This window comes from Eubalaena glacialis, chromosome 5, assembly GCF_028564815.1.
Source record: "Eubalaena glacialis isolate mEubGla1 chromosome 5, mEubGla1.1.hap2.+ XY, whole genome shotgun sequence".
Taxonomy (NCBI): domain Eukaryota; kingdom Metazoa; phylum Chordata; class Mammalia; order Artiodactyla; family Balaenidae; genus Eubalaena; species Eubalaena glacialis.
In genome coordinates, this window is record NC_083720.1 from 110,105,406 (window position 1) to 110,129,699 (window position 24,294).

The 24,294-nt window shown below is 39.0% G+C and overlaps 1 pseudogene; it reads left to right on the forward strand.

The window, feature by feature from the left end:
* The window catches only part of LOC133091831 (uncharacterized), a 105,500-nt pseudogene extending 83,159 nt beyond the window's left edge, over positions 1-22,341 (forward strand).
* The last annotated feature ends 1,953 nt before the right edge of the window (positions 22,342-24,294 follow it).

Genomic DNA, 24,294 nt, shown 5'->3' on the forward strand with positions numbered 1-24,294 from the left:
ATATAGATCAATGGAACAGGATAGAAAGCCCAGAGATAAGCCCACGCACATATGGTCACCTTATCTTTGATAAAGGAGGCAAGCATATACAGTGGAGAAAAGACAGCCTCTTCAATAAGTGGTGCTGGGAAAATTGGACAGGTACATGTAAAAGTATGAAATTAGAACACTCCCTAACACCATACACAAAAATAAACTCAAAATGGATTAAAGACCTAAGTGTAAGGCCAGACACTATCAAACTCTTAGAGGAAAACATAGGCAGAACACTCTATGACATAAATCACAGCAAGATCCTTTTTGACCCAGCTCCTAGAGAAATGGAAATAAAAACACAAATAAACAAATGGGACCTAATGAAACTTAAAAGCTTTTGCACAGCAAAGGAAACCATAAACAAGACCAAAAGACAACCCTCAGAATGGGAGAAAATATTTGCAAATGAAGCAACGGACAAAGGATTAATCTCCAAGATTTACAAGCAGCTCATGCAGCTCAATAACAAAAAAACAAACAACCCAATCCAAAAATGGGCAGAAGACCTAAATAGACATTTCTCCAAAGAAGAGATACAGATTGCCAACAGACACATGAAAGAATGCTCAACATCATTAATCATTAGAGAAATGCAAATCAAAACTACAATGAGGTATCATCTCACACCGGTCAGAATGGCCATCATCAAAAAATCTAGAAACAATAAATGCTGGAGAGGGTGTGGAGAAAAGGGAACACTCTTGCACTGTTGGTGGGAATGTAAATTGATACAGCCACTATGGAGAACAGTATGGAGGTTCCTTAAAAAACTAAAAATAGAACTACCATATGACCCAGCAATCCCACTACTGGGCATATACCCTGAGAAAACCATAATTCAGAAAGAGTCATGTACCAAAATATTCATTGCAGCTCTGTTTACAATAGCCAGGACATGGAAGCAACCTAGGTGTCCATCATCGGATGAATGGATAAAGAAGATGTGGCACATATATACAATGGAATATTACTCAGCCATAAAAAGAAATGAAATGGAGGTGTTTGTAATGAGGTGGATGGAGTTAGAGTCTGTCATACAGAGTGAAGTAAGTCAGAAAGAGAAAAACAAATACAGTATGCTAACACATATATATGGAATCTAAGGGAAAAAAAAAAAAAAAAAAAAGAGGTCATGAAGAACCTAGTGGCAAGATGGGAATAAAGACACAGACCTACTAGAGAATGGACTTGAGGATATGGGGAGGGGGAGGGGTGAGATGTGACAGGGTGAGAGAGTGTCATGGACATATATACACTACCAAATGTAAAATAGATAACTAGTGGGAAGCAGCCGCATAGCACAGGGAGATCAGCTCGGTGCTTTGTGACCACCTAGAGGGGTGGGATAGGGAGGGTGGGAGGGAGGGAGATGCAAGAGGGAAGAGATATGGCAACATATGTATATGTGTAACTGATTCACTTTGTTGTAAAGCAGAAGCTAGCACACCATTGTAAAGCAATTATACTTCAATAAAGATGTTTAAAAAAAAAAAAAAATTCCTTGAAGTAGAAATACTTCATGAAGTAAAAATTTTCCTTAGAAACTCAATATGTAAATTAGATAAAAGCTGAGCCCTCTTGTTGAAATGAGGTGTCTTCTGTTCTGCCAGCCACTCCTTCCTCTTGCCTTTTGTTGCATTCCCTGAGATATCTGCAATGAACCCCTAGGGCAATGCTTCTCAAAGAACAGTCCCTGAAACACTGGTGGCTCCTGATGGTCTTTGGGTAGTTTGTAAGAGTTTGGGTGCTTTAAGATGATAAAATAAAATGTTTGTTCACATACATTTCATAAATTTGAAATGTAACAGTAATAATGTATAATATAAAATAATGCACAATATAAATGTAATAAAGAAATGTCTTCATGTTCTGAATAATAATTATGTTTCAAGGATTGTATACTTACTACAATTCTGCATTAATCTATTTGTTTATATAACTTATGTTCACATCATTTGTGTATTAGTTTTGTTTATCGCTAACCCTATTTTATTGTTGTGATCATAGAGCTGTATATATTCTGAATTCACAAAATGGATCAATAATTTAACTATACTTCACTGAGGCATTCAGTTAATGATAAAATAATAGTATAAATGATGTAATTCAAAAAGGTTTTATAATCATTATGAATGAAGAAGACTCCAATTTCATTATGAATATGAATCTTTTGCTGCTGGGACAAGTGAAACTTGAGCAGGGGCAGCCATTTCTGGCACTTACATAGGGGACACATTAGGGGCAGTCCAACTCTCTGTAAGTATGATGATTTTATAAGAATAGCCAAAGCAAGAGCTTGACTAGGAAACGTGTTCGTGAATATTTGGAAATCAGACTTATCTAGATCAGTGGGACATTTGCCCCTAGTGCCTAGTATGTTGTCTGTTATGGGACTTTTTCAAATAGTAGGAGGGAGCCACAGATGGTTTTATGTAATTTTTAGAATTACATAGTGAAATCTCTGATAAAAGAATTGATTATATCTATGGAAAGAAAAAAATACTAATATTGATATTAATGTAGTGTCACCAAAATGAAGAAAATTTAAAAGTAGATTTAAATTTTTAGTTCTTATGTTAAAAACATATAAAGATACATTCTGGGTAATAAGTTTATAAAATCATACACAGAGTTAGTGACAATACCATACTTGGAAAGAAAGAATAAACATTTTGCAATATTATTTTATAACATGTCAGTAGCATACTCTGAAAGAGGAATTAATACTATATGTCCATGAGAACAGGAATTTGTTTTAAATTGGATGTAGTAACTAACATGCATATTATGAATCAGTTTTGAGTAAATATATAACAAGTGTATGAGGGAGAAGTGTTTTACAATTTTTTGTTTATAGCTTAAAACTCTTTGTGATAGTTAAGTTTATGTGTCAACTTGATTGGGCCACCGTGTATCCAGATATTTGGTCAAACATTATTCTGGGTGTGTCTGTGAAGAAGTTTTTTGGATAGTAACATTTAAATCAATAGACAAGCGTGATCAAGATGGCAGAGTAGGGGGACATGGAACTCACCTCCCGCACATGAACACATCAACAATACATCTACATGTGGAAAATTCTCACTGAAAACTAACTGGAGACTGGCAGAAAAACTCTTGTACAACCAAGGCTGTAAGAAAGATCCACACAAAACTGGGTAGGAAGGGAAGAGAAGTGACCAGGTCAGGACCTGTGCCACGGAGAGGGAACTCAGAGGAAAAGGGAGATCACATGGGCAGAGACCCTCCCTGGGCAGTGAGCAGTTCCAGTCATATTGTCCAACACAAGGAAGAGGGGCTCCCTTGGCTGGTTGGAAGGCTGGTGGGACTAACAGGAGGACTGTGGGAAGCCTGGGCTCTGCTCATGAGGAGCGTGCATGCTGACTAGCACCCAAGGTGGAACAGAGAGAGCAGATTGAAAACTGCACAAGTGGCTGCTGAAATTCTCATGACCACCCTGATGTGTGCCCTAGCCTGAGCTGAATGGATGTTCCAGCCCCATTTACTTCACATTATAGCTCCATGCTGGAGCGAAGGCTGCCATGACCAAGGAAAGAATTTGGCCAGGGAATGCAAGGGTGACTCAGACCTGAGGTGGCATCAGAGAAAGGCAGGGGCAGCCATTACTGGCACTTACACAGGGGACATATTAGGGACAGTCCAAATCTCTGACAGCAGCTGGACCACCACATTCCTAATTTATGTCTCCCTGTCTCTCTTTCCCTTGGTAACCAAAAGTTTGTTTTCTATATCTGTGAGTCTGTTTCTGCTTTGTACAATATATAGATTCATTTGTATTATTTTTAAAATTCCACATATAAGTAATATCATATAATATTTGCCTTTCTTTGTCTGATTCATTTTTTTTACTAGCATAATACTGTCTAGGTCCATCCATGTTGGAGAGCAAATGGCAATATTTCATTCTTCTTTATGGCTGAGTAAAATTCCATTATATATATGTGTGTGTATGTATGTATGTATGTATATATATATACACACACATACCAAATCTTCTTAACTTATCATCTTTTAATGAGCCCTTGGGTTGTTTCCATGTCTTGGCAATTGTAAATAGTGCTGCTAAAAACATTGGGGCAATATATCTTTTTGAATTAAAGTTTTTGTTTTTTCTGGATATATGCCCAGCAATGGGATTGCTGGATCATATGGTAGCTCTATTTTAGTTTATTTATGGAATCTCCATACTGTTTTACATAATGACTGCATTTGAAAAGAATGTGTTTTCTCAAACAGCTCATACAAATCAATAACAACAACAACAAAAACAAAAACCCGAAGAAAAAATGGGCAGAAGACCTAAATAAGCATTTCTCCAAGGAAGACATTCAAATGGCCAATAGGCACAAGAAAAGATGCTCAACATCACTAACTATTAGAGAAATGAAAATCAAAACTACAATAAAGAGCAATCAAGATGGCAAAGTAGTAGGACATGAACCTCACCCTCGCCCACATCTACAACAAAAATACATCTACGTGTGGAATGATTCTCACAGAATATCTACTGAACATTGGCAAAAGACCTCAGGCTGATGAAAGGGCAAGAAAATCTCCGTGTAACCGGGTAGGAAAAAAGAAAACAAAAATAGCGAAAAAGGAATCAGGAAGGGACCTGCGCCCCTAAGAGGGAGTAGTGAAAGAAGAAAGATTCCTGCACCCAGGGAAGCCCCCTCACTGGCGGGGAAATTGGCCAGGACAGAAGGGTAACTTCAGAGCCTCAGAGGAGAATGCAGCAGCCAGTTTGCAGCAGCCAGAGAAGAAGGAGAACTGCACAGATGGGTCAGTGCTGTCGCCCTGCACCCCCCAGCCTGACACGCATGTCCACCAGTGCTGGCAGGGGCTGGATGCTGGAACTCGGACTCCAGAGATCAGAACCAGGCAGAGGACTGGGGTTGGCTATGTGGAGACAGACTGGGGAGGGGGCAGGAATCCAGTATGACCATGGCTGGAATGCAGAGGAAGCCTGAGCTGCCTTAAAGACCAGTTGCCATTGTTTGGGTGGAGTGCACAAGGGAAGGGGCAGGATCTGGATGGTAGCTTTTTCCCTGTGTGCTCCCAGAGGGCAAGGCACTGCCTACATGGGCTCCAGGAGTGGTCACGAGCCTCCACTGCCACCCACCTTGATGCCAGGAGTTGTCGAGAGCCCCCACTGATGCCTTCCCAGACCCCAGGAGCGGTTGCAGGCCTCCACCCACTCCCTCCTCTGCCAACTCCCTCCTGGAACACAGGAGTGATCCTGGGCCACCAATGACTCCCTCTTGGAAACAAAAAGTGGCTGTGGGCCCTTGCCGACTCCCTCCCCAACCCCAGGAGTGATCAAGAGCTCCAGCTGCCTCCCTCCTGGAACCCAGGAGTGGTTAAGAGCCACCACTGGTCACATCACATGTCCTGGGGGTGTATCTGAGCCACCCACTGCCACCGAGAACCCCAAGACCAGGCACCAGCCACCACATCTGCACACCCCCCATCAAAGGGATAAAGACCAGCACACAGTGAGGAAAGAGGCAACAGGTATCCATACTAAAAACAGCCCTCCCATCAAATATATTAAACCCACATAAGATACACAGGGATGACTCCACGTATAAATAGCCCTCCAAGACCACAGTAGATAATTGTTTCTCTTAAACTCACAGAGAAAGAGAAATATAAGTAAAATGAAGAAGCTCACCCAGTTAAAAGACCAAGAGCATTCTCCTAAAAGAAGAAACAATGAAGCAGACCTCTTCAGCCTAATAGACACCGATTTCAGAAAGGAGATAATAAAAATACTTACTGAAGAAATTAAGGAAGTCTAACAACAGAAATTCAGAGTACTGTAAAAAAGGAACTAAAAACTATAAAGAGGAACCAAGAAAAATTAGAAAACTCATTTGCGGAGATGAAAGTTGAGCTAAAGGCAATGAATAGCAGAATGAATAATGGAGAAGAATGAATAAGTGACCTGGAAGATAGAATAATGAAAATCACCCAATCAGGACAGCAGACAGAAAGCCAAATGAAAAAAACATGAAAGCAATATAAGAGACCCATGGGATACTATAAAGCATGCCAACCTATTCATAATAGGGTTTCCAGAAGGCGGAAAAAAAGAAAAGGGGATCAAAAACGTATTTGAAGAAATTATGGCTGAAATCTTCCCAAACCTAATGAAGAAAACAGATATCCAGGTACAGGAAGCACAGAGGGTCGCAAAAAAGATAAACCCAAAGACATATAATAAAAATGGCAAAAGTTAAAGAGAGGATTCTAAAGGCAACAAGAGAACAATAAAGAGTTAATTATAAGGGAACCCACATAAGGCTATCAGCTGATTTCTCTACAGAAACATTTCAGGCCAGAAGGGAGTGGCAAGAGATATTCAAAAAGTCCTGATAGGGAAAAATCTGAAACCTAGGATACTCTACCCAGCAAGATTATCATTTAGAATAGAAAGAGAGATAATTTCTCAAACAAGCAAAAAAATAAAAGAATACGCAAAATTAAAACCATCCTAAAGGAAATATTGAAATGTCTTCTCTAAACAGTAAAGAAGTAAGAATCTATAGGAAAGAGAAAATCACAGTTGGAAAAAAAATCACGTAAATAAGCCAGTACACAGATTAAAAAAAAATCAAAATGTTTTCTGTGAAAGTGATGATAACCACAATGAATAGCAAAGGGATGAACATGAAGATGTAAAAAAGGACATCAAAATTATTAAATGTGGGGGAGGAGAGTAAGAAAATGTAGATTTCTTTTCCCCTAGAATATGTATGGGCTTATATGACTACCAGTCTAAAGCAAGTAGATCTAGGAAGCGGTTAACATACTTGAAAAACAGGGTAACCACAAATAAAAAAAATAAAATAGATTTACAAAAAAAAAAAAAAGAGAGAACTTAAGTATTATACAAAAGAAAATCATCAAGGCACAAAAAGAAAAAGAAAAAGAACAGGACGAAGAGGAAATATAAAATCAACAGGAAAACAAGGTTTAAAATGGCGATAAATACATATCTATTAATAATTACCCTAAATGTCAATGGATTAAATGCTCCAATCGCACAAAGTGGCAGACTGGATAAAAAAAACAAGAGCCTATGATATGCTGCCTACAAGAGACCTATTTTTAGTGCAAAAGACACATATAGATTGAAAGTGAAAGGAAGGAAAAAGATATTTAATGCAAATGGAAATGACATGAAAGTGGGGGTTGCAATACTCATAGCAGACAAAATAGACTTTAAAACGAAGGCCAGGGCTTCCCTGGTGGCGCAGTGGTTGAGCGTCTGCCTGCCAATGCAGGGGACACGGGTTCGAGCCCTGGTCTGGGAAGATCCCACATGCCGCGGAGCAACTGGGCCCGTGAGCCACAACTACTGAGCCTGCGCGTCTGGAGCCTGTGCTCCGCAACAAGAGAGGCCGTGATAGTGAAAGGCCCACACATCGCGATGAAGAGTGGCCCCCCCGCTCGCCGCAACTAGAGAAAGCCCTCGCACAGAAACAAAGACCCAACACAGCCAAAAATAAATAAATAAATAAATTTAAAAAATAAAAGAATCAGATTTATATATAAAAAAAAAAACGAAGGCCATAAAGAAAGATAAAGAAGGACATTATATAATGACAAAAGGATCAATACAGGAAGAGGATTTTACACTCGTCAAAGTAAGTGTACCTAATATAGCAGCACCCAAATACATAAAACAAATAATAACAGACATAAAAGGAGAAATTGACAGGGCTAAAATAATAGTAGGAGACTTTAACACCCCACTGACATCAATGGACAGATCTTCCAGACAGAGAATCAATAAGGCAACAGAGATACTAGGTGATACAAAAGAAAAGTTAGACTTGATATTTTCAGGATATTACAACCAAAAAACCCAGACTACACATTCTTTTAATGTGCACAAGGACCATTCTCTAGAATTGACCACATACTAGGGCACAAAGGAAGCCTCAACAAATTTAAGAGTACAGAAATTATCCCAAGCAGCTTTTCTGACCACAACAGCATGAAACTAGAAATTAACCACAGAAAAAGAAATGAGAAAAAAAATGATTACATGGAGACTAAACAACTTGTTACTAAAAAGCCAATGGGTCAGCGATGAAATCAATGAGGAAATTAAAAAATACATTGAGACAAATGACAATGAATGCACAATCATACAAAATCTATGGGATGAGGCAAAAGCAGCTATTAAAGGGAAGTTCATAGCAATACAGGCCTTCCTCAAAAACAAGAAAAATCTCAAATAAACAACCTAACCTACTGCTTAAAAGAATTAGAAAAAGAAGAACAAACAAAACCTAAAGTCAGCAGAAGGAAAGAAATAATAAAGATCAGAGAGGAAATAAATAAAATAGAGATTTAAAAAACAATAGAAAAATTCAATAAAACCAAGAGCTGTTTCTCTAAAAGGATAAGCAAGATTGATAAACCTGTAGCCAGGCTTACAAAGAAGAAAAGAGAGAGAACACAAACAAAAAAAGAAATGAAAAAGGAAACAAAACAACTGATACCACAAAAATACAAAAAGCCATAAAGGAATGCTATGAACAATTATATGCCAACCAATTCGACAACCTAGAAGAAACGGACAAGTTTCTAGAAACATGCAGCCCACTAAAATTGAATCAAGAATCAATTTCTCCCTTTATATTTGTTAATATTTGCTTTATATATTTAGCTGCTCTTGTATAGGGTACATATATGGTAACAAGTGTAATAGCTTCTTCTTGTATTGATCCCCTTATTTTTATTTATTTATTTATTTTTATTGGAGTATAATTGCTTTACAATGTTGTGTTAGTTTCTGCTGTAAAATGAAGTGAGTCAGCTATATGTATGCATATATCCCCTCCCTCCTGGACCTTCCTCCAACCCCCCACTCCCAATCCCACCATCTAGGTCATCACAGAGCACCAAGCTGAGCTCCCTGAGCTATAGAGCAGGTTCCCACTAGCTATGTATTTTACACATGGTAGTGTATATATATCAATCCTAATCTCCCAATTCACCCCATGCTCCCCTTCCCCCTCTGTGTCCACGTGTCCATTCTCTACATCTGCATCTCTATTCCTGCCCTGGAAATAGGTTCTTCTGTACCATTTTTCTAGATTCCACATATATGCGTTAATATACAATATTTGTTTTTCTCTTTCTGACTTATTTCACTCTGTATGACAGACTCTAGGTCCATCCATATCTCTACATATGATCCAATTTCATTCTTTTTTATGGCTGTGTAATATTCCATTGTATATATGTACTACATCTTCTTTTTCCATTCATCTGTTGTTGGACATTTAGGTTGTTTCCATGTCTTGGCTATTGTAAATAGTGCTGCAAAAAATACTGGGGTACATGTGCCCTTTTGAATAATGGTTTTCTCAGGTTATATGCCCAGTGGTGGGATTGCTGGGTCATATGGTAGTTCTATTTTTAGTTTTTTCAGAAACTCCATACTGTTCTCCACCATGGCTGTATCAATTTACATTCCCACCAACAGTGCAAGAGAGTTCCTTTTTCTCCACATCCTCTCCAGGATTTATTGTTTCTAGATTTTTTTATGATGACCATTCTGAATGGTGTGAGGTGATACCTCATTGTAGTTTTGATTTGCATTTCTCTAATAATTAGTGATGTTGAGCATCTGTTCATGTGTTTGTTGGCCATCTGTATGTCTTCTATGGAGAAATGTCTATTTAAGTCTTCCACCATTTTTTGATTGGGCTGTTTGTTGTCTTCATATTGAGCTCCATGAGCTGCTTGTATAATTTGGAGATCAACCCTTTGTCCATTGCTTCGTTTGAAAATATTTTCTCCCATCCTGAGGGTTTTCTTTTCATCTTGTTTATTGTTTCCTTTGCTGTGCAAAAGCTTTTAAGTTTAATTAGGTCACATTTGTTCATTTTGATTTTATTTTCATTACTCTAAGAGGTGGGTCAAAAAAGATCTTAAAAAAAAAAAAAATCTTACTGGAGTTTATGTCAAAGAGTGTTTTTCCTATGTTTTCCTCTAAGAGTTTTATAGTGTCCAGTCTTACATTTAGGTCTATAATGCATTCTGAGTTTATTTTTGTTTATGGTCTTATGTAGTGTTCTAATTTCATTCTTTTACATGTAGCTGTCCAGTTTTCCCAGCACCACTTTTTGAAGAAGCTGTCTTTTCTCCATTGTATATTCTTGCCTGCTTTTTCATAGATTAGGTAACCATAGGTGCATGGGTTTATCTCTGGGCTTTCTATCCTGTACCCTTGATATACATTTCTGTTTTTGTGCCAGTACCATACTGTCGATTACCATAACTTTGTAGTATAGTCTGAAGTCAGGGATTCTGATTTCTCCAGCTCCGTTTTTCTTTCTCAAGATTGCTTTGGCTATTCGGGATCTATTGTGCTTCCATACAAATTGTAAAATTTGTTGTTCTAATTCTGTGAAAACTGCCATTGGTAATTTGATAGGGGTTGCATTGAATCTGTAGATTGCCTTGGATAGTATAGTCATTTTCTCAATATTGAGTCTTCCAATGCAAGAACATAGTATATTTCTCCATCTGTTTGGGTCATCTTTGATTTCTTTCATCAGTGTTTTATTGTTTTCTGCATACAGGTCTTTTGCCTCCTTAAGTAGGTTTATTCCTAGGTATTTTATTCTTTTTGTTGCAGTGGTAAATTGGAGTGTTTCCTTAATTTTGAGTTCTGATTTTTCATTGTTAGTGTATAGTAATCCAGAGATTTTTGTGCATTAATTTTGTATCCTGCTACTTTACCAAGTTCATTGATGAGCTCTATTAGTTTACTGGTGGCATCTTTAGTATTTTCTATGTATAGTATCATGTCATTTGCAAATTGTGATAGTTTTACTTCATATTATCCAATTTGGATTCCTTTTTTTCTTTTTCTGCTCTGATTGCCAGGCTAGGACTTACAAAACTATGTTGAATAATAGGGGCGAGAGTGGATATCTTTGTCTTGTTCCTGCTCTTAGAGGAAATGCTTTCAGTTTTTCACCATTGAGAAATGTTTATGGTGGGTTTGTTGTATATGGCCTTTATTATGTTGAAGTAGGTTCCATCTATGCCCACTTTTTGGAGAGATTTTTTATCATAAATAGGAATTTTGTCAAAAGCTTTTTTTCTGCATCTATTGAGGTGATCATATGGTTTTTATTCTTTAATTTGTTAATATGGTGTATCACACTGATTGATTTGCATACATTGAGGAAGCCTTGCATTCCTGGGATAAATCCCACTTGATCATGCTGGATGATCCTTTTAATGTATTGTTAGATTCTGCTTGCTAATATTTTGCTGAGGAGTTTTCATCTATGTTCATCAGTGATATTGGTCTGTAATTTTCTTTTTTTGTCATATCTTTGTCTGGTTTTGGTATCAGGGTGATGGTGGCCTCATAGAATGAGTTTGGGAGTGTTCCTCCCTCTGCAATTTTTTGGAAGAGTTTAAGAAGGATAAGTGTTAGCTCTTCTCTAAATGTTTGATGGAATATGCCTGTGAAGCCATCTGGTCCTGGACTTTTGTTTGTTGGAAGATTTTTATTTACAGTTTCAATTTCAGTACTTGTGATTGGTCTATTTATATTGTCTAATTCTTCCTGGTTCAGTCTTGGAAAGTTGTACATTTCTATGACTTTTTCCATTTCCTCAGGTTGTCCATTTTATTGACATATAGTTGCTTGTAGTAGTCTCTTATAATCCTTTGTATTTCTGCAGTGTCTGTTGTTATTTCCCCTTTTTTGTTTCTAATTTTATTGATTTGAGTCCCTTTTTTTCTTGATGAGTCTGGATAATGGTTTATCAATTTTGTTTTTCTTCTCAAAGAACCCCAACTTCTAGTTCTATTGATCTTTGCTATTGTTTTCTGCATTTCTATTTCATTTTTTTCTGCTCTGATCTTTATGATTTCTTTCCATCTACTAACTTTGGGTTTTGATTTTTCTTTTTTCTCTAGTTGCTTTGGGTGTAAGGTTAGAATTTTTATTTGAGATTTTTCTTGTTTCTTAAGGAGAGATTGAATTGCTATAAATTTCCCTCTTAGAACTGCTTCTACTGCATCCCATAGGTTTTGGGTTGTTGTGTTTTCATTGTCATTCGTTTCTATGTATTTTTTGATTTCCTCTTTGATTTCTTCAGTGATCTCTTGTTTATTTAGCAGTGCACTGTTTAGCCTCCATATGTTTTTGGGTTTGTTTGGTTTTTTTTTACTGTTTTTTTCCCCTGTAATTGATATCTAGTCTCCTAGTGTTGTGGTCAGAACAGATGCTTGATATGATTTCAGTTTTCTTAAATTTGCCAAAGCTTGATTTGTGACCCAAATGTGATCGATCCCAGAGAGTGTTCCATGTGCACTTGAGAAGAAAGTGTAGTCTGCTGCTTTTGGGTGGAATGTCCTATAAATATCAATTAAATCTATCTGGTCTAATGTGTCATTTGAAGTTTGTGTTTCCTTATTTATTTTCTTTCTGGATGATCTGTCTATTTGGTGTAAGTGGTTGTTAAAGTTCCCCACTATTACTGTGTTACTGTTGATTTCCCGTTTTCAGCTGTTAGCATTTGCTTATATATTGAGGTGCTCCTATCTTTGGTGCATACATATTTATAACTGTTATATCTTCTTTTTGGATTGATCCCTTGATCATTATGTACTGTCCTTCCTTATCTCTTATAACAGTCTTTATTTTAAAGTGTATTTTATCTGACATGAGTATTGTTACTCCAGCTTTCTTTTGATTTCCATTTTCATGGAATACCTTTTTTCATCCCCTCACTTTCATTTTGTATGTGTCCTTAGGTCTGAAGTGAGTCTTTTGTAGACTGCATATATACAGGGCTTGCTTTTGTATCCATTCAGCCAGTCTGTGTCTTTTGGTTGTAGCATTTAATCATTTACATTCAGGGTAATTATCGATATGTATGTTCCTATTACCAGTTTCTTAACTGTTTGGGGTTTGTTATTGTAGGTCTTTTTCTTCTCTTGTGTTTCCCACTTAGAGAAGTTCCTTTAGCATTTGTTGTAAAGCTGGTTTGGTGGTGCTGAATTCTCTTAGCTTTTGCTTGCCTGTAAAGATTTTGATTTCTTTGTTGAATCTGAATGAGATCCTAGCTGGGTAGAGTAATTTGGTTGTAAGTTTTTCCCTTTCATCGTTTTAAATATATCTTGCCACCCCCTTCTGATCTGTAGAGTTTCTGCTGAAAAATCAGCTGATAAACTGGGGATTTCCCTGTATGTTATTTGTTGCTTTTCCCTTGCTGCTTTTAATATTTTTTCATGGAATTTAATTTTTGTTAGCTTGATTGTGTGTTTTGGCATGTTTCTTCTAAGGTTTATCCTGTATGGGATTCTCTGTGCTTCCTGCACTTGGGTGGCTATTTCCTTTCTCATGTCAGGGAATTTTTTGACTATAATCTCTTCAAATATTTTCCCAGACCACTTCTCTTTCTCTTCTTCCTTTGGGACCCCTATAATTTGAATGTTGGTGCATTTAATGTTGTCCCAGTGGTCTCTGAGACTGTCCTCAATTCTTTTCATTCTTTTTTCTTTTTATTCCACTCCTCAGCAATTATTTCCACCATTCTATCTTCCAGCTCACTTATTTGTTCTTCTGCCTCAGTATTCTGCTATTGATTCCTTCTAGTGTATTTTTCATTTCAGTTATTGTGTTGTTCACCACTGGTTGTTTGTTCTTTACTTCTCCTAGGTCTATGTTAAACATTTCTTGTATTTCCTAATTTGTGCCTCCACTCTATTACTGACATTGTTGATCATCTTTACTACCATTACTCTGAATTCTTTTTCAGGTAGGTTGCTGATTTCCTCTTCATTTAGTTGGTTTGTAGGTTTTTGCCTTGCTCCTTCATCTGTAACACATTTTTTTGTCATCTCATTTCTTAAATGGGTGGGATTGTGTTCCTGTCTTACTGGTTGTTTGGCCTGAGGCTTCCAGCACTGGAGTTTGCAGACAGTTGGGTAGAGCCAGGGCTTGGTGCCAAGGTGATTTTTTCTGGGAGACCTCACTCTGATGAATATTCCCTGGGGTCTGAGGTTCTCTGTTAGTCCAGTGGTTTGGACTTGGTGCTCCCACTACAGGAGCTCAGGCCCTACTCCCAGCTGGTGAACCAATATCCCAGAAGCTGTGCAGCTTGCCAAAAAAAAAAAAAAAAAAAAACAGAGCAGTAAAATAACAAAGAGTAAAAAATAAAATAAAATTAGAAAAATAGAAAGTATATTAGAAAAAATATAAATGAAAGAACAACAAGGTAAAACAGAACCATAATGGCAAAAAATAAATAAATAAATAAGGCCAGAAAAGGCCTTGGCTTTGGTGGGGCTGATCTTAGAAGGGGGTGGGGCTTAGCAGGGGGTGGGCCCTATGCTCAGGACCCACACATCCAGAAAAGGCCCTTGGGTGGTCGGTGGCTGGACTTAGGCTCAGTGCAGCTGGTAGGGGACTCAGAGGGTGGAGGATCTGCCAGGACTTCAGCAGGCTCCCTGGGATCAAATCTGTGGCAGAAACTCTGGCTGCGTTCTCTTCCCATCCTCCAATCCCCCGAGGGCCTCTCCCTTTCCCTGTTGATCCCTTCGTGGTGAGTGTGCCCCTCCAGGCATGGGAATCTCTCCCCTCCCCCAGATGCCCCTCAGGAGCACCAGTTCTGTCCTGCCTCCACTTTTCCTCCCCCCTTGCTGCCCCCCAAGTCCTATCTGGTCACTCGGGGGTTCCTCCCATCAACTTAGGTGTCCAAAGTCTCCCATCAGTGCCTGGTAGGTGCCCTAGTTGTGAGGAAACGTGAACTCTGTGTCCTCCTGCCACACAATCTTGACTCCACCCTCCCCTTTATGCCCTTCTTTATCTTTTGTTATAGCCTTTGCTTTAAAGTCTATTTTGTCTAATAGGAGTATTGTTGCCCCCACTTACTTGTCATTTCTGTTCTCATGAAATATATTTAACCATTCACTCATTACGGTCTGTGTGTGTCTTTCCTGAAGTGAGTCTTTGGTAGGCAGCACATAGATGGGTTTTATTTTTTTATCCAATCTGCCACTCCATGTGTTTTGATTGGAGCATTTAGTCCACTGACATTTAACATAATTATTGAAAGGAGGGGGATCAGGATTGTTGAGTAGGAAGATGTGGAGTTTACCTCCCTCCACAGGTACATCAGACATACATCTACATATGGAAGAATTCTTATGGAAAACAAACTGGAAACTGGCAGGACTCAACAGCTTCATAGGGGAATTCTACCAATCATATAAAGAAAAGCTAATAACCATCCATCTCAAACTATTCCAAAAAATTGAAGAGGAGTGTATACTCCTAAGTTCACTCTACAATGACACAGTTATGCAGTGAAAAAAGAAAATAACAAGTCAATATTGCTGATGAATATAGATGCAAAACTCCTTAACGTAATTTTAGCAAACTGAATTCAACAATAAATTTAAAGGATGATATACCATAATCAAGTGGGATTTATTCCAGGGATGCAAGGATGGTTCAACATATACATATCAATCAATGTGACACACCACATTAACAAAAGGTAAGGATGAAAATCATATGATCATTTCAATAGTCACAGAAAAACCTTTTGACAAAATTCAACATCCATTCATGATAAAAAAAAAAACTCTTATCAAAGTTTATACAAAGGGAATATATCTTAACATTTTAAAGGTCATTTATGGAAAGTCATAGCTAACATCATACTCAATGGTAAAAACCTGAAAGGCTTTCCTCTAAAATCGGGAACAAAACAAGAATCCCCACTTTTGCCACTTCTATTTAACATAGTATTGGAAGTTCTCTCCACAGCAATTAGACAAGAAAAAGAAATAAAATGCATCCAGTTTGGAAGGGAAGAATTAAAACTGTCACTATTTGCAGATGTCATTATATTATATTTAGGAAACCATAAAATCTCCACTAAAAAACTATTAGAACCAATAAATGTATTCAGCAAGGGTGCAGGATATAAGACTAATATAAGTAAATTTGCTGTTTTTGTATCCTTTAATAATAAGCTATCAGAAAGATAACCTTTTTAAAAATCCTATTTAAAATTGCATCAAAAGAAAGAAATACCTAGTTATAAACTTAACCAAAGAGGTGAAAGACCTATACTCTGAAAACTATAAAACACTGATAAAGAAAATTGAAGATTATCCCAAGAAATGGAAAGATATCCCATGATCTTTGATTGGAAGAATTTATATTGTTAAAATGGCCATACTACCCAAAGCAATCAACAGATTTATTGCAATCCCTATCCAAATACCCATGACATATCCTATAGGACTAGAACAAATAATCCTAAAACTTGTATGGAACGAAAAAAACCCTGCATTGTTGAAACAATCCTGAGAATAAAAAAGCAAAGCTGGAATTATAACCCTTCCAGACTTCAGACTACAATTCAAAGCTACAATAAACATCATGGTACTGACACAAAAATGGACACATCAGTGGAACAGAACAGAGAGACCAAAATAAACCTGTGGACCTATGGTCAATTAATCTATGACAGAGGAGGCAAGAATGTCTATTCTACAATCTCTCTTCAATAAGTCATACTGGGAAAACTGGACAGCTACAAATAAGTCAATGAAATTAGAATATTCCCTCACACCATATACAAAAATAATCTTAAAATGGATTATAGAACTAAATGTAAGACTGGAAACCATAAAACTCCTAGAAGATAACATAAGCAGAGCATTCTTTGACATAAATTGTAGTAACATTTTGGAGGGATCTGTCTTCTAAAGCAAAAGATATAAAAGAAAAATAAACAGATGGGAACTAATTGAAGTTAAAAGCTTTTGCACTGCAAAGGAAACCAGCAACAAAAGGAAAATATTAATACAACCTACTGAATTGGAGAAAATACTTGCAAATGATATGACCAATAAGGGGTTAATATTCAAAACATAAACAGCTCATACAACTAAATATAACAAAAATTAAAAATGGACTAAATTCATGAATAGACATTTTTCTAAAGAAGACATACAGATGGTCAACAGACATATGAAAAGATGCTCAACATTGCTATTTATTAGAGAGATGTAATTAAAAACCACAATGAGATATGTCCTCACACTTGTCTGAATGGTTATCATTGAAAAGTCTACAAATAACAAATGTTGGTGAGAATGTGGAGAGAACAGAACCCTAGTACACTGTTGATGGGAATGTAAATGATGCAGCCACTATGGAGAACAGTATGGGGGTTCCTTAATAAACAAAAAATAGAGTTACCATATGATCCAGCAATGTCACTCCTGGGTATACATCTGAATGAAACAAAAACACTAATTCTAAAAGATATATGTACCTTAATCTTCACAGCAACATCATTTACAATAACCAGAATATGGAAACAATTACTCAGCCATAGAAATATATAAAATTCTGCCATTTGTAATAACGTGAATGGACCTAGAGAGTATTATGCATAGTGAAATAAGTCAGACAGAGAAAGAAAAGTACAGTATGCTATCACTTTTATGTAGAATCTAAAAAATAAAACAAATGAATGAATATAACAAAAAAGAAAGAGAGTCACATATATAGAAAAAAAAATAGTGGTTACCATGGGGAGAGGGATAGGGGAAGGGCCAAGATAGGGGTATGGGATTGAGAGATACAAACTACTATTTATAAAATAAATAAGCAACAAATATATATTGTACAGCAGGGAAATGTAAAGACCTCCCTCGACAAAGTTGCCTTGGAAAACTATGCTGATTCTTTTGAGGACCACCCCCCCCGATCCATAACTAAAGTCCCAGCAGGCCCCTAAAAGTGAGGTACAAAATATGTCCTCTGAGGAAGTGCACTCTACTCCAAAGAATTACTTGAGTTTTCTAATTTATAGATAGAAATCTGGGGAACATATGTGGGAATGGATATTTAGAATGTCAAATTAAGTGTTGTTGGAACATAAAGTTGGGTCAAGCCAAATTTATTGACAAAGTGTCACTAAGCAGACTTTCCACATTTAATGTTGCATCTTGGGGAGTTAGAAAGGGCTCAAACAATTTGTTTTGTTGATTGGCTGAAACATGAACCAAAAGTAGGACCATAGTGAGTGAGTTAGAAATGCCAGGCCTGCCTTTGTAAAGGAAGAGATTCAAAGGTTCAGGAAGATCAGAATGTTAAAATGGACTTGTCATGTAAGACATACTTGCCCACCCTGAGAGAATCCAGAAGGCATAACTTTCACCAAGACTGTGAGATATAAATTTGTGAGGGGAGCCCCAGCACATAGTATAAACTATGGGATTGCTCTTCTTCTCAGGACAGACCTTACAGTGGGAACTGAGGACACTGAATTGGGAAACCTAAATGCAATGGAATTGGAGCCCTGTGTTATGGAGGCTCAACCACCAAAGGCAAGGTGGGCACGGTTACTGTGATGGACAACAGAGTTAAAGCAGCACTCAGAATAGTCTGAATAGACCTATGGCATTGGTTAGTTGATTATGGCCTTTTTAGAATTGAAATAGACAAGAAGCCTACTAAATTCTTCCTTGATCTATATAAGCAAAAAAGTTCTAGTTCAAGTGAACACAAGTCTAACCTGAATCATAAAAACAGAGTTGTGGCCCCTCAATCAATTCTTAAACTTGAGCCACTTTACAGACTTGGAATGTCTTGAATGAAGAGGAGACCAGACCACCTTGAGGAAGAGTTCTGGAACACTGCCAAAATTTATACTGTTGCTCTTTCTCTAGTCTTCCCTAAATAGACCTGTAGCTTTTTACCAGGGTAACTGTACTTTGGGGTAAAGGAAATAGACCTTTTAGAGACTACTAGACACTGGCTTTGAACTGACATTGATTCCAAGGGACTCAAAACATCACTGTGGTCTGCTAGTAGGGACTTCTGGAGGCCAGGTGATCAATGGAGTTTTAGTTCATGTCCATCTCAAAGTGGGTCAAGTGGGTGCCTGAACCCATCCTGTAGTTATTTCCCAAGTTCCACAATGCATAATTGGGATAGACATAATTAACAGCTGACAGAATCTCCAACTGGTTTCATGACGTGTGGAGTGAGTCTATTATGGTAGGAAAGGCCAAGTGGAATCTATTAGAACTGCTTCTATCTTGGAAAACAGTAAACCAAAAGCAGCACTGCACCCATGGTGGGATTGCAGAGATTAGTACCACAATCCAGGACTTGAAAGCTATGGGGGTGGTTATTCCCCCCACATCCCCATTCAATTTGCCTATTTGGCCTGTGCAGAAGACAGATGAATTTTTGGAGAATGACAGTGGATTGTCATAAACTTAACCAGGTGCTGACTCCAATTGCAGCTGCTGTACCAAATGTGGTTTAACTACTTGAACAAATTAGCACATTTCCTGGTACATGATATGCAGATATTGAGCTGGTAAATTCTTTTTTCTCTTTACCTGTTCATAAGGACCACTAGAAGCAGTTTTCACTGGTAAGGCCAAAACAACTAATTCACTGTCTTACCTTAGGGGTATATCAATGCTCTAGCCCTACATCATAACTTAGTTCTCAGTGATCTTGATCACCTTTCCCTCCCACAAGGAATCACACTTGTCAATTACACTGATGACATTAAACTGATTGGAACTAGTGAGCAAGAAGTAGAAACTACTCTAGACTTATTGGTAAGACGTTTGTGTGTGAGAGGTTGAGAAATAAATCTGACAAAAATTAAGGGATCTTATACTTCAGTGAAGTTTCTAGGGGTCCAGTGGTGTGGGGCATATTGAGATATCCTTTTTAAGGTAAAGGATGAGTTGTTGCATCTGGCCCTCTTAATATCTCAAAAGGTACAATGCCTAGTGTGCCTCTTTGGATTTTGGAGGCAACATTTTCTTCATTTAGGGTGTTACTTAAGCCCATTTACCAGGGGATTTGAAAAAGCTTCTAGTTTTGAGTGGGACCCAGAATAAGAGAAGGCTCTGCAACAGATGCAGGCTACCATACAAGCTGCTCCATCACTTGGGCCACATGATCCAGTAGATCCAGTGGTGTCAGTGGGAGATAGGGCTGCTGTTTGGAGTCCCTATAGGTGAATTGCAGCATGAGCTCTTAGTATTTTAGAGCAAAGCCTTGCCATCACGCACAGATACTCTCCTTTTGAGAAACAACCCTTGGATTACTATTGGGCCTTAGTGGAGACTGAACACTAAGCATGGACCAAGTTACCATGTGACTTGAGCTGCCCTTTATGAACTGGGTATTACCTGACCCAACAAGCCATAAAGTGGGATGAGCACATCAGAGCTCTATCATCTAATGGAAGTGGTTTATAATGACTAGGACTGAGCAGGCCCTGAAGGCACAATCAAGTTACATGAAGAAGTGACCAAAATGCCCATGATCTCCCCTCCTTCTACTCTGTCTTCTCTCCTCAAGCCTGCACCTACGGCCTCATGGGGAGCTCCCTATAATCAGTCAGTATAGGAAGAGAAGACTCGGGCCTTGTTTACAAGTGGGTCTGCATGGTATGCAGGCACCACTTGAAAGTGGACAGCTGCAACACTGCTGCCCCTCTCTGGGATATCCCTGAAGGATGGTGGGAAGGAGAAATCCTCCCAGTGGGAAGAATTTGAGCAGAGCACCTGACTGTTCACTTTACTTGGAAGGAGAAACAGTTAGACATGTGATTATACACCAATTCATGGGCTATAGCTAATGGTTTGGTTGAATGATCAGGGCTTTGGAAGAAACATGATTGGGAAATTGGTTACAGAAAATCTGGGGAAGAGGTATGTGGATAGGTCTCTCTGAATGGGCAAAAAGCATGAACATATTTGTGTCCAAGGTGAATGTTCATCAAAGTGTGACCTCAGCTGGGGAGGATTTTAATAGTCAAGAGGATAAGATGACCCATTCTATGGACACCAGCCAGCCTCTTTCCCCAGCCACGCTGTCATCACCCAAAGAACTCATGGACAAAGTGGCCATGGTGGCAGGGATAGAGGTGATGCATGGGCTCAGCCACATGGACTTCCACTCACCCAGGCTGACCTGGCTACAGGCACTGCTGAGTGCCCAACCTGCCAGATGCAGAGACCGAGTGTCCATATGGCACCATTCCCTGGGGTGATCAGCCAGCTACCTGGTAGCAAGTTGATTACACTGGACAGCTTGCATCATGAAGGGGCAACACTTTTTTTTTTTTTTTTTTTTTTACTGGAATAGACTCTTACTCTGGATACATATTTGCCTTCCTTGCATGCAGCGTTTCTGCCAAAACTACCTTTCGTGGACTTACAGAATGCTTTATCTATTGTCACATATTCCACATAGCATTTCTTCTGACCAAAGAACTCACTTCTCAGCAAATGTAGTGGGCCTATGCTTATGGAACTCATTGGTCTTACTATATCTCCCACCATCCTTGAAGCAGTTGATTTGATAGAATAGTTGAATGACTTTTTTTTTCTTTGAGTATAGTTGATTTACAATGTTGTGTTAGCTTCATGTGTACAGCAAAGTGAATCAGTTATACATATGCATATATCCACTCTTTTTTAGATTCTTTTACCATATAGGCTATTACAAAATATTGAGTAGAGATCCCTGAGCTATACAGTAGGTCCTTATTAATTATCTATTTTGTATATAGTAGTGTGTATATGTCAATCCTAATCTCCCAATTTATCCCTCCCCCCACTTTCCCCCCTGGTAACTGTAAGTTTGTTTTCTACATCTGTTATAATATTTCTGTTTTGTAAATAAGTTCATTTGTACCACTTTTTTTAGATTCCACATATAAGTGATATCATATATTTGTCTTTGTCTGACTTACTTCACTCAGTATGACAGTCTCTAGGTCCATCTATATTGCTGCAAGTGGCATTATTTAATTCTTTTTTATGGCTGAATAATATTTCACTGTACATATGTACCACATCTTCTTTATCTGGAAAGACCTTTTGAAGACTCAGTTACAATGCCAGCTTGATGGCAATAACTTGCAGACCTGGGACAACTTTTCCCAGAAGGCTGTGTTCTTTCTGAACCAGTTTCCAATATATGGTGCTGTTTCTCCTATAACCAGGATTTGTGGATTCAGGAAAAAAGGGGTGGAAATGGGTGTAGCACCACTCACTGTTACCTCTAGTGACCCACTAGCAAGATTATTGCTTCCTGTTCCCATGATCTTATACTTTGCTGGTCTAGAAGTCTTAGTTCCAGAGGGAGGAATGTTTCCACCAGGAGACATAAAGTTAAGACTGCCACTTGGCTACTTGGGGCTCCTCAGGCCTCTGAATCTATAGGCAAAGAAGGCAGTTACTCTGCTGGCTCAGGTGACTGATCCTGACTACCAAGGGGATATTGGATGATTACTCCATAAGGAGGTGAAGAAGAGCATGTCTAGAATACAAGAGATACTTTAGGGCATCTCTTAATGTTACCATGCTCTGTGGTTAATTTAAGGTCAATGGAAAACTACAACAGTCCAATCCAGGCAGTACTACTAACGGCCCAGACTCTTCAGGAATGAAGGATTTAGTTACCCCATCAGGTAAATAACCATGACCAGCTGAGGGGCTTGTTGAAGGTAAAAGGAATACAGAATAGATAGTGGGAAAAGGTAGTTATACATACCAGCTATGACCAAGTATAAAAATGACTGTAATTGTCATGAATATTTTCTTATTTTATCATGAATAAAGATCAGCTCCTTTCTAATGGGAGGGAAGCCAATACTATCAATCAACTCTGGCTGATAAAAACATGAGGAAAGAAAGAGGGAGTAAAGATGGTGGAGGAGTAGGAGTACGTGGAGTTCATCTCTTTACTTGGATGCATCAGGAATACAACTACAGATGCAACAATTCTCACAGAACACCGGCTGAACACTAGCAGGAGACCTTGGACACTGGAAAGGAATATAAAGATCCCTACATAACTGGGTAGGATGAAAAAAAGAAGGGAGAAGGAGGAGAGGAAGTGGGACTGGACACCTTGGGGGGGGATCTGAAGCAGAGGAGAGATTCTCGAATGCGGGGAAACTCCCTCTCTGACAGGGAAATCAATTGGGACAGAAGGGAAGCATTTGATGCTGTCGGAAGAGGGTGAAGAGGCCAGTCTGTGGCAGATGGGACAGAGTGAGAACTACACATATGGTCCGTACTGCAGCCCTACTTGTTCCAGACTGGGATGTGTGTTCACAGGTGTGCAAGGGGTCTGGGAGCTGGAGCATGGGGCTTGGAGAATAGGCCTGGGGCGAGAACTGCTGTTGGCTGTGGGGAGACGAACTGAGGGGATGGGAGGGAGGAAATCAGTAGCAGGGAATGCCTATGGAGAAAGACTGGACTGCCATGGAAGCAGGGCGCTACTGCTGAGTCATGCACAGGGGGAGGAGCCACTATTGTAGCCTCTCTCTCCACACAGGCTGGCACCTGCTGATGAACAATAAAAGAAGCTCTCTCAGGGCTGGCCCTCAGGCACTGGCCACCAAGCAATAGGAGAAGCCTTCCCAGGGCTGGCCCTCATGCACCTGCTGCCAGGCAATAGAAAAAGCCCTCTCAGGGCTGGCCCTTGAGCACATCCTGCCAGGTGCCAGAGAAAAGTCCAGCCAGGGCTGGCCCTCATGCACCTTACACCGGATGCCAGAAAAGGCCCTCACTAGGTCCATATCTCTTGTGCCTGTGGCCACCAGCTTCCCTGCACATTTGGCACCAGCAGGGCTCCCATGATCCAAACAGTCATACCACCTCTGCACCCTATCCTCACAGGGGCAGACCCAAGAGCTCCAAGGTAGCCTCAGGACCAGACTCCTGTGGGTGGACCACATACAGAAGTGGGGATAAACCAAAGCTGAACCCCAGGGATGGGACAAATAAGGAAGAGGATTGAAAATCTTTCCATTGGCTGAACAAGCTGCAGATTAAGTCCCCACAATCGGATAAGTAGACCCTGTGTCTATCTGAGTAGACAATGAGTGTTCTCACAAATGAAAATGGTCTATCTCTGGCAGCTGTGGACTTTGGGGGCAGCACACGTAGGAATTGGGCCAGATCAGAGTCTGAGTGGTCCCCACAGGGCCCACAGCAGGTACAAAGACCAGGCCAAAGGCAGAGGAGGGCTTCTTGGGGAGGTGGAGGTGGGCTGTGGCTCATGGTCTGTGCAAGGACACTTATAGCCAAGACCACAGGGAAACATAATTGTTACTATTATTTTTATTATGTTTTGATTCATTCTGTTGTTTGTTCTGGCTTTTCTTT